Genomic DNA, 14,014 nt, shown 5'->3' with positions numbered 1-14,014 from the left:
AGTGCAAGACCACTAATGCAGTTCCAAGATGCTATTTTGGCTGCATCTCTTAATCTCTTAAGCAGTAAGTTTCCTAATTAGTCTCTGTTCAAAACCTGTCAATAGGCTTCAGAAGTAATTAGTATAATATTCACGATCTTAAACTGATCTGCAAGAAGCTGAATAATCTTTTTTTATATTTCCCTCTCCAAGCTCACTTTATTCCACCCTCCCTCATTTGCTCCAGTAAGATAAGCCCATTAAATTCTCTCAAATTCTTCACAATCATTCTTACCTTATGGTGTTTGTGTTTGCTATTAGCTCTGTTTGGAACAGTGATCACTGTATTATTCACTAGAATTGCTACTTCACATTAAACATCATTTCATTAAGAGATTCATTTGAGCACATAATGTAGAGAAGCTCCCCCCATTTTCTCTCAGAGTTCTCTATATTTCCTCTTATACTAATCATCGCAATGTGTAATAATTCCTGTGCTCAACAAATATTTATTGAAAACACTTATGTCTTGGGTATTCAATTAGGCACTTTGAAATAGAACAATTAGCAAGACAGACCAAATTCCAAATTTCATGAAGTTCACACTCTAGCAGTGAAGAGAGAAAGAAAACTGTTTTGCAAATAAGTACTTAATACAATGCCAGGAAATAACAGATGCTATGATCTAAAATTGGAAAGAGGAGAATAATGAGGATAAGCTGAGAGGAGGAAGTGTTAATTTAAATAAGATTATCAGGTAAATCATCTCTAAAGTGCTAAATGCTATTTGGAGCTTTGAATTTATCCTGTTAGTAATGAGCAACCAATTGTAAGATTTTAAACAGAAGAGTGACAAAATCTGAATTGTGTTTTATGGAACAGGAACACAATACAAGTGAGAGAACCAACAATAGATAATTTGATGGAGACTTTCAGGCAAGAACAGTGAGTACAATGTTACTGAGGTAGGATAAACTTGGCATATTTGATTAAAAGCAAGAAGTCCATAATAGCTGAAGTAGAGGGAGCATGGTAAAGAAAATATTAAAAAGAGGTAAGAAAGTTAGGCAGGTATCTGGTTATATGGTGCCCTCTAGGTTAGGTAAAGTATTGTGGTATTATAATTAAGATGGCAAACCATCAGAGTATATTAAAGAGGAGAGTGATATTATTAGATGTATATTGTGAGAGGACAAGAATGGAAGCAAGAAATCAGTTAAGGGGCTATTTCCTAGAAAAGGGACTAAGTTAAATCATACTAGATTATAAATATATATGTGTGTGTATATATCTATATATAATATACCATATTAATAAAATAAAAATATAATATGATCTCAAAAGATGCAAAAAATGCACTTGAAAAGATTCAACAGCATTTAATGAAAACTATTTTCAGGAAACTATGAAAAGAAGATAACTTTCTCATTCTAATATACAGCAGCTACAAAATCAATCAATCCCTGAGCTAATTTTATACTTAATAGTCAATGACTGAATGATTTTTCTTTTTATTACTTCTTTGAAAAGACAATTGTATCAGTTTTCATCTGAAATACAAAATCAGGAATAAGGCAAGATGTCTGTTTGTACCACTTTTGTTCTGTAAACCAAAAAGCATCCCAGACAAGTGTCAATCAATTTAGAAAGTTTATTTTGCCAAGGTAAGGACACACCTGTTACAAGCCTCAGGAGGTCCTGTTGACATATGCCCAAGGTGGCAGGGCTACAGCTTGCTTTTATACATTTTAGGGAGATATAATACATCAATCAAGACATATAAGATTTAGATTGGTTCAATCTGAAAGGGCAGGACAACTTGAAGCAAGAGGGCTTCCAGATCATAGGCTGATTTAAACATATTTTAATTGGCAATTAGCTGAAACAGTTATTATCAGAAGAAAGAAATGTCTGGGTTACATTAGGGGTTGTGGGGACCCAGGTTTATCATGTAGATGAAGCCCTCAAGTAGCAGGCTTTAGAGAGAATAGACTGTGAATGTTTCTTAACAGACTTTAGGTCTGTGTTGATGTTAATGCTAGAGTTATAATGAGGCATGTCCGACCCCCACTTTCCACCATAGCCTGATACAGTCATTCAGGTAAAACTTCAGAGTGCCCTGCCCAAGGAGAGAATCCATTCAGATGATTATGGAGAACCTTTGAATTTTACTACTGATTTCCAGTTCACTTTTTAAATTGTAGCCAATGCAATAAGTAAAGGAAAATAAAGGTATAGAGATTTTTTTAAAAGGCAGAACGTACCTTAATTTGAAAATGAAAATGATCTTCTTGTAGAAAATCTGAAGGAAATCTACTAGAACTAGTAAGTTTAGCAAGGTCAGGTGACTAAAAGGAGGGAGGGTATTGTATCAGTAGAGGAACAGAATAAGAATTACAGTGAAATTCCCATTAGAAAACATGCAAGCCATACAAGAAAAAAAAAGAAAAAGAGTAGAGTGAAATACTCAGCATGTTGAAAGAAAAAAAAAAAATCAAGATAATGATGAAGAGGATCACAGTTTTTACTGCTGTATACCAGAGGAGGGGGCAGCAAATATGATTGGAACTGATTTAAAGATTTGTGAGACAGAACATGGCAGAACTCTGTATGTTTAACTCTCTTATTCTATTTCAAGAGCCAGACTTCACTCATCACTTTTGTTGATGAGATCTACAATGATGGTGATTTACAGCTGCAGCTAAACATGAGAAAATGATTTCACTGAACTCTTGTGCTACATACGTGGGCATTGTCTCAATAAGAGCCTTCTAATTCAAATAGGTTTCAATGCACAGAAAACAATATCTATCAAAACAAGAGTATATATCTTTGCACAGGCATAAAATATATCTGGAACTGTTCCGGCAGTGAATCCTTTATAGGTCCACAGCAACCTCAATTCTTGCCTCCTCAGAAGAAATAATTTGACCGATGGGGCATAAGGCAGAAAGAGAGACCAAGGCAAGTTTTAGAACAGGAATGTAAATTTATTCAAAATCTTTAAAGCAAGAATGAACGGAAGTAAAGCAAACTTGGAAGAAGGTCAAGCAGGCAACTTGAGAGATTAAGTGCATGGTTTTGTCAGAGGTATGTGAACCAGAGAAACTATCTTAAATATGGGCTATATAAAATGACACTGAGACTTACTGGGCTGAATTCACATGTGGATAAGGCAATTCGAGTCACAGAATGAGGGAGAGGCCAGCACAAGATACAGATGATAAAGACTTTGTTCATCAGGTTGCAGTGAAAAAGTCAGCTAATTAGCTGGGCATGGTGGCGATGCCTGTAATCCCAGCTACTCGGGAGGCTGAGGCAGGAGAATTGCCTGAACCCAGGAGGCAGAGGTTGCAGTAAGCTGAGATCGTGCCATTGCACTCCAGCCTGGGTAACAAGAGCAAAACTCCATCTCAAAAAAAGAAAGAGAAAAAGTCAGCCAAAACCCACCAAAACCAAGATGGTGACAAGAGTGACCTCTGGTGGTCCTCACTGCTACACTCCCACCCGGGCCATGTTTACAAATGACATAGCAATGTCGGGAACTTACCCTACATGGTCTCAAAAGAGGAGGCATGAATAATCAAGAAATAACCTTTGTTTAGCATATAATCAAGAAATAACCATAAAAATGGACAACCAGCCGCCCTCCTGGCTGCTCTGCCTATGCAATAGCCATTCTTTATTCCTTTACTCTCCTAATAAACTTGCTTTCACTCACTCTGTGGACTCACCCTAAATTCTTTCTTGTACAAGATCCATGAACCTTCTGTTAGGGTCTGGATAAAGACCCCTTTCCTGTAATGTCTTTCCAGTGACCATGAAGGGAAGATACTGAGGAGACTCGCAATCCAAAGAAAATAGACCACAGCCCTGATTGGCTGACTTTGGGTAAGTGGGGTGCATATACCTAGGTAAAGAATGGGATTACATGAGAGGCATAATTTAGAAGAGTTAAAGGCTCTCCTAAGACAGAGTAAGTTAAAAGGTTTCTCTTAATAAAAGTAAGAATGCTTGACTGAACTTGGGTTCAAGGCCCAACTTAGGAAGGTTAGAGTCCTTCCTAAGATTTAGGGGGTTAGAGGCCACCCTTCATAAAGTCCCTTTTGGCTGAAAACAGGATTGGCACTACAAAATGTTAACCACTATTCTCTTTGGATAATCTGCCTTGTACTTTTTGCTTACAGCTGTGGGTGACAGAATTAGGCATGTAAAAAATCATGGGACATGGGGAGCTTTTTCCTCCCTAAAAGGGGAAAGCTGATTGCTAGTAGGAATGATGGAAATGATCTCTTCTCAACTGACAAGCAGTCCCCTGAACTTTTGATTCAATGCCATCTGCAATGGGCAGGTCTTTCTCTGGCTTCCCTGAGGGCCTCACCTCTCCCACTCTGCTGCAAGCAATGCTTTTCTCCCTTCCCTTTCTTTTCTCTCTCTGTGCAAACTGGTTGAATGAATGGTAAAAGTCAGTATTTATTTTCTCTGTAAAGTTTTGATTAATGGGAAAGGGGATTTGTGAGGCTAGTCTTAAACTGTAATAAACCTGGTGACCTTCGTGTGTCTTTTTGTATTGTTCTGTCATTAAAGAATGGTACCTTAGGATAGAATGTGGGCCTAGCACTCCCATAAGCCCACTGTTCAACATGCCCAGCAAACTGGTCAGTTACAAACTTTGCTTCAAGTCCCTAAATAAAAAGAAAAAGAAAAGAACTGAGGTTTCTGTTTTGTCTTGTATGTCCTTGGGAGCTTGACCTCATAACCATGTGACAGTACTTTCTATTGGTTTCCACCATCCCAATGGCAGCCCAGGTTCAGGGTTCAATTCCTGACTTAGGGAATGAGTCTGTTATCTTATTCTGTCTGTGTATTTATGTATGTTGTGTGTGTGATATAAAAGATCTTTAAATAATTGGTTTAATAATAAGAGCTTAAATAGAATATTTTGTCAGAAAAGTAAAAAGTGTAATATCATTTAGTTCATGTGACTTAAGTAATCTTTGGGAAATAAAGATAATTTTAAATATGGTTGGTAAAATAAAAATATGTTCAAAAATGTAAATATTTTGTCTAAATTATACAGGTTAGATATTAGGTTTGCTTTAAGGTCATAAACTGCTTCTTTAACTTTTAAAAATTGTTCAATTTATTTTGGAGCATTAGCCTCTATATAAAGCCTGGGACATGTTAAATTATCCATGTCCCCTATCTATGTAAAAAAGGTTATGAAGAAAAGAGATTTTTATACAAGAAAAGATCTTGTATGGTAAATTCTTGTCCTAAAACGAAATAACTGATTGTTTAAAAAGAGGGATGTTCCTGGCCAACAGGGTGAAACCCTGTCTCTACTAAAAATACAAAAATTAGCTTGGTGTGGTGGTGTGCACCTGTAGTCCCAGCTACTTGGGAGGCTGAGGCAGGAGAATCACTTGAACCTGGGAGCCAGAGGTTGCAGTGAGCCGAGATTGTGCCACTGCACTCTGACCTGGCAACAAAGCTGGACTCCATTTCAAAAAAAAAAAGAAGGATGTTTAGGACAAATCAGAAAGTCCATGCATATCATATATTGTCTATGTAAGTCATGAAAGAATTTATAAAATGCAATTTATGCAAGAAATGTACAATTTAAAGGTGATTAGGCCTTCTAAGTGCTTCATAAAATGCCACTGTGACTCTTAACTGTACAACTTGCCTACTTTACAGCTAGGTAAAGTCTGAGTCATGTGTAATTAGATGTTGGAAAATGTCAGACCTTAACTGCACTTCTAGCTGGGTCCTAGGCTCCTCACGTAGTACATCATTAAAATCTTGAACTTACCGAAGTTTTCCTGAAAAGTAAAAGTTGCTAAGAGTTAACATTATGATATGTAATTTGGACTACTGAAGAAACAGTTTTACATGCAAGGTGTGTAAAGAAAGGAAAATGTGTTTTCAGATTTAAAAAATTATAAGAAGTCATAGAAATTGATTTTTTTTTCCTAATGGGTAAAGGATTGTTTAAGTTAAGATGAATCTGAAGGTTTAAGTAAGTTGTGAAAGGTTTAAACAAGTTGTGAAATTAATTGTAGAAGAAATTCTGTGTGTGAACCTATTGGCTAAAGTTAAAGGGGTATTTCAGTTTTTCTGAAATTAAACATTGGAATAAAAGCACAACAGTTTTTCTTAGAGCACTTATCTGCTCTTTAATAAACATTTGTAAAAAGTTATAAAAGGTTTATGAGAATATTAACTTATGATCAGACATGAAAATTGGATAGATTTGTCAATAAGGTTTTATTAAATTGGGTTTAACATTAAGAGTACACTAACACAGAGGCAAAATTTGGCTTATTTGATATAAAAGTCATACAGGAAGCATTGTCAAAAATGAAATGGTTTTTGTCTTTCTTTGGGTGTATTTGTATAAATATGTTACTGGTATATGTTCCAAAATTATAAAACTCTCCTATAATTTGGATATGATTTAGTGTATATTATTAATAATTGTTACATAAAATTATTGTATGCCACAAAGGTAACCAAATTTATTTGTCAATCATGTTTTTGGTGATAGCTGTCCTAAAATATTTTGTCATCCACAGATCATTATCGCCTTGTTTTAACCCTCCTTAAAAGGTGATTTTTATAATCAACTATAGGATTTTTATAGGTGCACTTAAATGTAGGTTTTCTGATATCTTCAGAAATTGTGACATTAGAATAGAGGAAAAACCATTCAGGAATCTCATGGAGAGCTAAAATGTTTATCTTTTAGAACAGGAGTGAACTGCATAGACTAAACTAAAGAAGTCTGAAGAAATCTTGTTGACTGTGCTTAAAATGTTGCTAATCCTTTATTTTGTTTTTCAGAATCAAGAAAACTTTTATTTTAAGCTATTTACAGTTTTTAACAAGTAGGTAAAGTATGCTCCAATAAACAAAATTAGGAGCATATTTGTTTCTCTCCACTAATTTATCCAGAATTAGAAAACTATTTGTGAGTATTCTTAATTTACAGCAATGTAGCTATTTGCATAAATGCAATTAGAATCATTTTTCTTTTGCAACAGGAAACAATTGGAGAAATTAGTTATTTTACCAAGGCTTTGACTGGAATGGTATGCTTTCCTTTAGGAAATCAAACTTGACCTGTAAAGTCAATAAAAGCCCCCTCAGAAAACTGGCCTCATACCTTGTCTACACAGACCCTGTACAGCATTTCTGACCTGTGGTAAGTAAAGAATATCACTTTCTGACAGGCCTAAAAGCCCTAAATTATCTTAAAACCTCAAGAGGAGAGGAATACTGTTAGGTATTTGAGGGTAAAGAAAAACATGGGCTTGCCTATAAGAAAGCCTTATCTGAGATTCCCTCTATAAAACAGAGGTCCATCAAAGCCAATTTTTAAAAAGCTAATGTGAAAAAATGGCTATTCTTGTTACACTTCATGCAAATAATCCAGCCAGGTATAATAAAGCAAATCAGTCTTACCATGATTTGTCCTTAGTAAAAATGGGAAACAGGAAAGAGAAGAATTCTGTTTCAAGAACTATGGTACATTTTCTGTTAAATTCTAGTCTCATCACTTGTTTTGAGTTTTTTTTTCTGAAATTTAGACTAATTCTGCTTATTCCTGTGAACTGACCAGTAGTCTCTGGCTGCTGCTCTGAAGAAAAGGAAGCAATGGGTAATGTAAAAATCTGAATCAATATTCTAATTCTGGGCATACAGGAATCAGCTAGTTATCCCATATCAGCTTGGTTTCAATAGTTTCCTAGTTCATGGAAAGCCTTCTAATTTAGTTAACTTAGGTTAATTTTGCTTATTTTGCTTTACTGTTATAAAATATCTTGCTATTGTACTTTTTGTGCAGAAACACAGGATAAGCTTACTCAACCTTTTTTTTAATTGAACCCTTATTAATCTTCCAGATATCACCTTTTGTTGAAACTCGAGAGTTATCAATGGTCTTGATCATACTAATGCATTTTGACTGAGCTCCTGTCTACCCTGAAAACAAGAGACCCTAATAGTGACACAGAAGTATCATTGCCCCATTCAACCTGAAGAAGTTAAAGAAGCTGGATCTTCATCCTTCTGTGACTGGTAGGATTAAGGGTTCTCTTATAAAAGTGAGAGGAGAAATGTCAGAGGTATGTGAAAGAGCAACTCCATCTTCAATAGGTGCTGTGTAAAATGAGGCTAACACCTACTGTGCTGCATTCTCAGTCAATGCATTCTAAGTCACAAGATGAGAAAGGAGGTCAGCACAAAATACAGATCATAAAGACTTAGTTTGTAAAAAAGTCAGATAAAACCCACCAAAACCAAGATGGCAACAATAGTGACCTCTGTTTGCCCTCACTGCTACACTTCCACCAGGGCAGTGACAGTTTAAAAATGCCATGGCAATGTCAGGAAGTTACCCTATTTATATGGTCTACAAAGAAGAGGCATGAACAATCCATCCCTTGTTTAGTATATAATCAAGAAATAACCATAAAAATGGGCAACCAGCAGTCCTTGGGTCTGCTCTGCCTATGTAGTAGCCATTCTTTCTTGTAACAGTTTAACCTTTTGACTTGGGATTTTATATGTTGGCAAAGTTCCAGAGTCTTGCATTACATTTTCCCTGATTCTTCCCTTGGATTATGCCATCTGCAGTGCAGTAGCCTGCTATCACTTGGGAGGGGCCTCATGCACAGTGTGTTTACTGGAGTTGTACACGTGCTCACTTGAGAAATCTTTTCCATAAAAATACAGTGTTCCTATAAAAATTCGCCCACCATTTTGCCTCTTAGTGAGCATACTTTAGCTCACTTGCCCAACTTCTGATGTTACTGGTGGAGGGTGTCCAGGTCTCAACATTTTGAACTAAGAATTGGATAAAATGCACAAACAAAGCAAGGAAAGTATGAAGCAGCAAAAGCAGAAATGTATTGAAAATGAAAGTATACTCCATAGGGTGGGAGCAGTACCAAGAGAGCAACTCAAAGACCTGGTTATAGGATTTTCTGGGGTCTTCATTGGTTGCTTAGTGCATGCCCTATGTAAATGGAGAGGATGAAGTAAAGTTCCCAAGTCATTTACTTGATGTACACTCTATGTAAATGAAGAGCATATTTCATGTCATACTGAAGTGTTTCCATTTGATTTAGTTCTAGAAAGTCCTTAGGTTCTCTACCTTTAGACCTTATTCTCCTGCCTCATTTCACCCCAAAATATGTGATCTCCATAAATCTTTATGGGAGGTGGAGCAACCAATGGTTTTTCTTCTGTAACTACTTTATGGCTGACATGGGGATCACAGACCTTTTGCCCCACTCTGTCTAGTGAAGGAAGGGTAGCTCCTTGATGACCAGGGGTGGCATCTTCATCTGGAACTGGCTGAAACCCTTGTCACATGATTATCTAAACCTTGATGGTCTCTGGGCAACAGAAAATGAATTGGGTTAAAAGTTTTAATGGGAATTTCAGGGGGTGCACACCTATTCTATCAGCAATGTTTGTTATAGAAATTTTCAAGAGAAAAACAAACCCTGGTCTGTTCTAAAAGCTACATGTTTCCTTAAAGTCTTAGCACAAGTGACTATTTTGGTCTGGTTTTGGTCTTTTGGAGCCGAGTGCATGAGCTTAGTCCAAAACAATGACCTCCTATAATTTCATTAAAAAAAAAAAAAATTCTCCCCTGTAAGGTCAGGTTCTCATTTAGGTGAGAGTGTGACCAAAACCTAGGGCCTTAGTGCCATTCTCAGTTACATTATTTCAGTTTTCTGGTCTTACCACATCATTCATAGGTTAGGGTGTCCTCATGGTCACACATTTCTTTCAGCTCTTGTCATTCTAATTGAAGAGAGACCATTTGACATTCTAGTGATGGCTGCATGCAAGCATTTAAAACCTTTGAGAGAATACAGTGTACCAGGGAGACTATTACTATGACTATTGGGGGGATATACTAAGAGTTTGGAGTATGCTCTTTACCCAGGTTACCCATAAACCAAATCACCTAAAATTAAATAGATCAAAGAATAAGCTAAAGAGTATACTTACTTAACTAAGAAATCTCATCATTTATCCTGGACAACTAAATCTCTATAATCTTCATTTCATGTATTTCTCTATAGGCCACAAGTACCAGCAGCTTTGAAAATACTTCTCTCTTCAGTCAATTCTATCATAACGTTCACAAGAGAATTTAAAGTTGGTTCTGTAACTATAGCCTGTTCAGTAGAATATTGTATAGAGCCTAGTGCGAGGAATACATTTCTAATCATTGCTTCTTTTACTCCAAACCATGGAAAAAGGAACTAATAAATGATGCCTTTCTAGAAAAGTGAAGGTTTCCTGGAAATGTTCTCTTTAATACATGATGTGGGCAAGCAGTGGTGGCTCATGCCTGTAATCCCAGCATTTTGGGAGGTCAAGGTGGGCAGATCACTTGAGATCAGGAGTTTGAGACCAGACTGGCCAACATGGTGAAACCCCATCTCTATTAAAAATGCAAAAACTAGCTGGGTGTGGTGCCCCATACCTGTAATCCCAGCTAGTAGGGAAACTGAGACAGAAGAATCACTCGAACCAGGGGGACAGAGGTTGCAGTGAGCTGAGATTGTGCCACTGCACTCCAGCCTAAGTGACAAAATGAGACTCTGTCTCAAACAAACAAACAAACAAACCAAAACATAATTTGGGTTAAAAGGAATGAACCAATGTTCTGTTTCTCACTGATTATAAGGCAGCATTAAAGTTTCTCACCTACATTGGGCCTTCGTCTTTTATCTATCAAAGTATAGAGTTATCCAGGTATGAGGCTGGTTGCAAAATCCTTTACAAATAAAAGCATACCCCATAAATTCATACAACAGACCCCTTTTTCACTTCTATTGTTCAAGCAAGGAAAAAATATTCAAAGACAAGAGTCTCCTGAGGGTAGAGAAGTCTTAATTCATGATCATGGGAAAGGCTGTTTACATCAAGGATGCCATCTTCTTCTGGGGAGAAACTTCCCCGGCTAGCTTTACATTAAGGGTTCCAGTGAGTGTGCAGTTTCAAGAGTATGGAGGAACCCTTCTCAGTTGTGAGATTCTGAACACAAAGTTCAAGGTCCCAAAGTTTTGTGGTAGTGTGGATAGCAAGGACAGTCTTTCTCTGATGTTCTCAAAGATCCAATCTTCAGTCTCTGGATTGTGAAGGGGTTGATTGTCCTTAGTCAGAAAACCATAAAAAGTTTTCTTTATGAAAATACACTGTAGCATAATAATCTACTATTATAACATCAGCCCTCTTGGATGGGAAAGCTCCTATGCAACCAGATAACATGCACTGAAAATGACTATTGAAATGTTTAAATGGCCCATGAGGTAGCCAAATGTACCTGAAGCTTTGACTGTCTTCCCAGGAATATGGATTTGAAACCAAGTATTGGTTATACACTATTTTAGCAATTTATAAGTCAGCACACCAATAATTTGGATCATTGTATCTTTTCCATGGTGAGTCATGGAATGCAGAACCTTAAATAACAAAAGCCTTAAGGATACAGGAAGGACAAAGTGGCCATTCTGGTTCTCCATGAGTCCATGCTTAACATTGGACTTATGTCCTCTTGAATACCAGTTGTTTCTCCAACTTAGGTGCGTAGCAATGATAACTAATGGGCTGAACAATTTCAGTATCAGCTAACTTAACATGAAAATCTGGCAAAGTATTTTCTTGGTATTCAATATTAATATCATTCACTAAAATATAACCTGAAGAAGATTAAACATTTTTTTAAAAATTTTGACAATGCTTCCCAGGTAACTAAACATGTAAAATAATCCCATTTACCTCTCCTTTGGATGTTTCAGGGGCCCTCTGTAAGATTCCAAAGTTAGGAGTCAAAAAGGACAATTTTAAAGCTGAAATTTGATTTTGAGAAGCCTACTAAATGTGTAAAAATTTACATTCCCATGCCTACTTATAATCTTTTACTATTCATTCAACCAGTTTGTACAGAGAGAGTGAAGCCAGAAGTCCACCTCATAAGAAATTCTTACCCTATTGCCAGAATATCAGGTTTCTGGGTGCTCTCTTCCTAAGCAGCTGTAGTAACCCTGCTCAACTGTATGCAAACAAACACATTGCCATTAATTAAGAATATTCACAAATAGTTTACAAATTCTGGAGAAATTAGGTAGAGAGAGGAGTATGACTCAAATTCTGAATAAGCAAATATACTCAATACACCTAAAGTATCAGGATGCCTAAAATACAAAAAAGTTAGTTTAAGGTTAAAAAGCTGGTGTGCTTCATCAATTCCTGCAGACCTGACAAAGGTAGCCTAGGAATTCGAGGTAAGTGGAATAATGACTTGCTAGAAATGCATAGGAAACAGAATACTATTCATAGAACCAAATAAAAGCCTTTCACTGGAAACTGAAATATATATATATAATCTTTCATTTCAAATTCAAAGACACTAATCTCCACAGGAGTCAGAAGTTTACTTCTCCTGGGTCACATAGTTCATTAGTGAAAGTAGAGATCAGAACCAAGCCCTTCCAACCCCCAGACATTTTTAACACTGCTCCTTTTATCTTAGCACACTGCTAACTTTGGATTTTACATGAATACTTAAAAGTACTTGTACTGTTCCTCTCTGTCATGGAGATCTGCTTTCCACATGCTCTCCAACACATGTAGGCATGAAACTTACAAGCCTTCTATTCTGAATTTGCCCTTCATACAAAATCTATCAACACTCTTCATATTCCACCCTTTTGTCCTATTTCTACTACTATAAAATTAATCTGGGGAATTGTCATCACACATATTTTTACTGCCATCAATTTGTCACTTTGCAAATCACCCTGTGCAGTGAAATCAGGGGACTTTTATAAAATAGTATTTTGATCATATAATTTCCCAACCCTGCAAAATGTCAGTGAAATTACTTTCCCATGTTATGCAGTGAGGTAAATCTCCTGAGACTTCTATATAAAGTTTCCTCAATGTTTCAACAGTCTATCTTTCTGTCTTGAATATGCCTTGTGGTATAATGATTTATCTGGCTTTGCTTTTTCAACCCTTTCCCCCTTCAAAGCAAGCCTTATACAATTCAACAACAGTTCAAATGTCAAAACCTACCATTTAGGTTTTACCCAGATCATATCAATTCACAGAACTGCCAATTACAGTACATATTTTTGGTCATCCTACTTAGCATTAAATTACACTAATAGTATTCTTTACTTATTCATATACACATTCCTTTCTCTCATAGTACTATGAGTCTTAGAAGAAAGAGAGGTTCTGTCCCTTTTTCTGTATTTCCAAAGAATCTACATCAGGTCAATGTTTTTTTACATAACAAATATTTACAAACTACCACCTATATTTGGTATTGTGCTAGGTTTTAGAGATACAGCAATAATCAAGAGAGACATAGTTCATTTCTCAAATTCATGTTCACCAACAATATGTGGCATCACAGCACTCAAGTTATTCTCATTCTGATATCATCAATATGAAGAGGGGAACAAGTAATAATTACAGGAATGACCCTTCTTCAAAAATGAAAAATAAGATATTCATAGTAAATGTTAGACTATTACAGTGCTAAGCATGAATTGTTTGGCACAAGAAAAAAAGAACAAATAGGTAGGCAGAGATTTTGTGCATATAGGTATTTGAAATGTCCAGTTAATAATTTAGGCAAGATATGGTGAAAACATGAATACAGAAGTGAGAGACAGATTGAGGACCAGATTTCATAAATATTTCGAAAGGCAAGCTGTCAGGATGAACTTTGATTGGATATAAATGTAAGAGTTAAGCAGTCTATAATGACTTCTAAATTCCAAAGCTTTTGGCCAGTGCTGCATGAACTGAAATAAGCCGCAAAAGAAAACTAAAACAATGTCTGTGTGCTAATCCCTTGAAATTGCCTTGTAACACTGCTAAAGGAAAATGGCACAGAGCACCAAGTTTGTTATAGTTGCAGGTGTGCCCAGGTGAGTCCCAAGAGTTGGAGAAATCTCAAGCCCCCTTTTACACAGCGTACAGAGAACTAAGG

General features: G+C 36.4%; 1 protein-coding gene across 7 annotated transcripts in view; it reads right to left on the bottom strand.

Annotated features, from left to right (window-relative positions):
- LOC103795960 (testis anion transporter 1) overlaps positions 1-14,014 on the bottom strand; it is a 152,972-nt gene that overhangs the window by 52,162 nt on the left and 86,796 nt on the right. The window lies entirely within an intron of this gene.

The sequence above is a fragment of the Callithrix jacchus genome, chromosome 4 (assembly GCF_049354715.1).
Source record: "Callithrix jacchus isolate 240 chromosome 4, calJac240_pri, whole genome shotgun sequence".
Taxonomy (NCBI): Eukaryota; Metazoa; Chordata; class Mammalia; order Primates; family Cebidae; genus Callithrix; species Callithrix jacchus.
The sequence above is the reverse complement of the archived record's forward strand: the minus strand, read 5'-3'. Positions and strand labels throughout refer to the sequence as shown.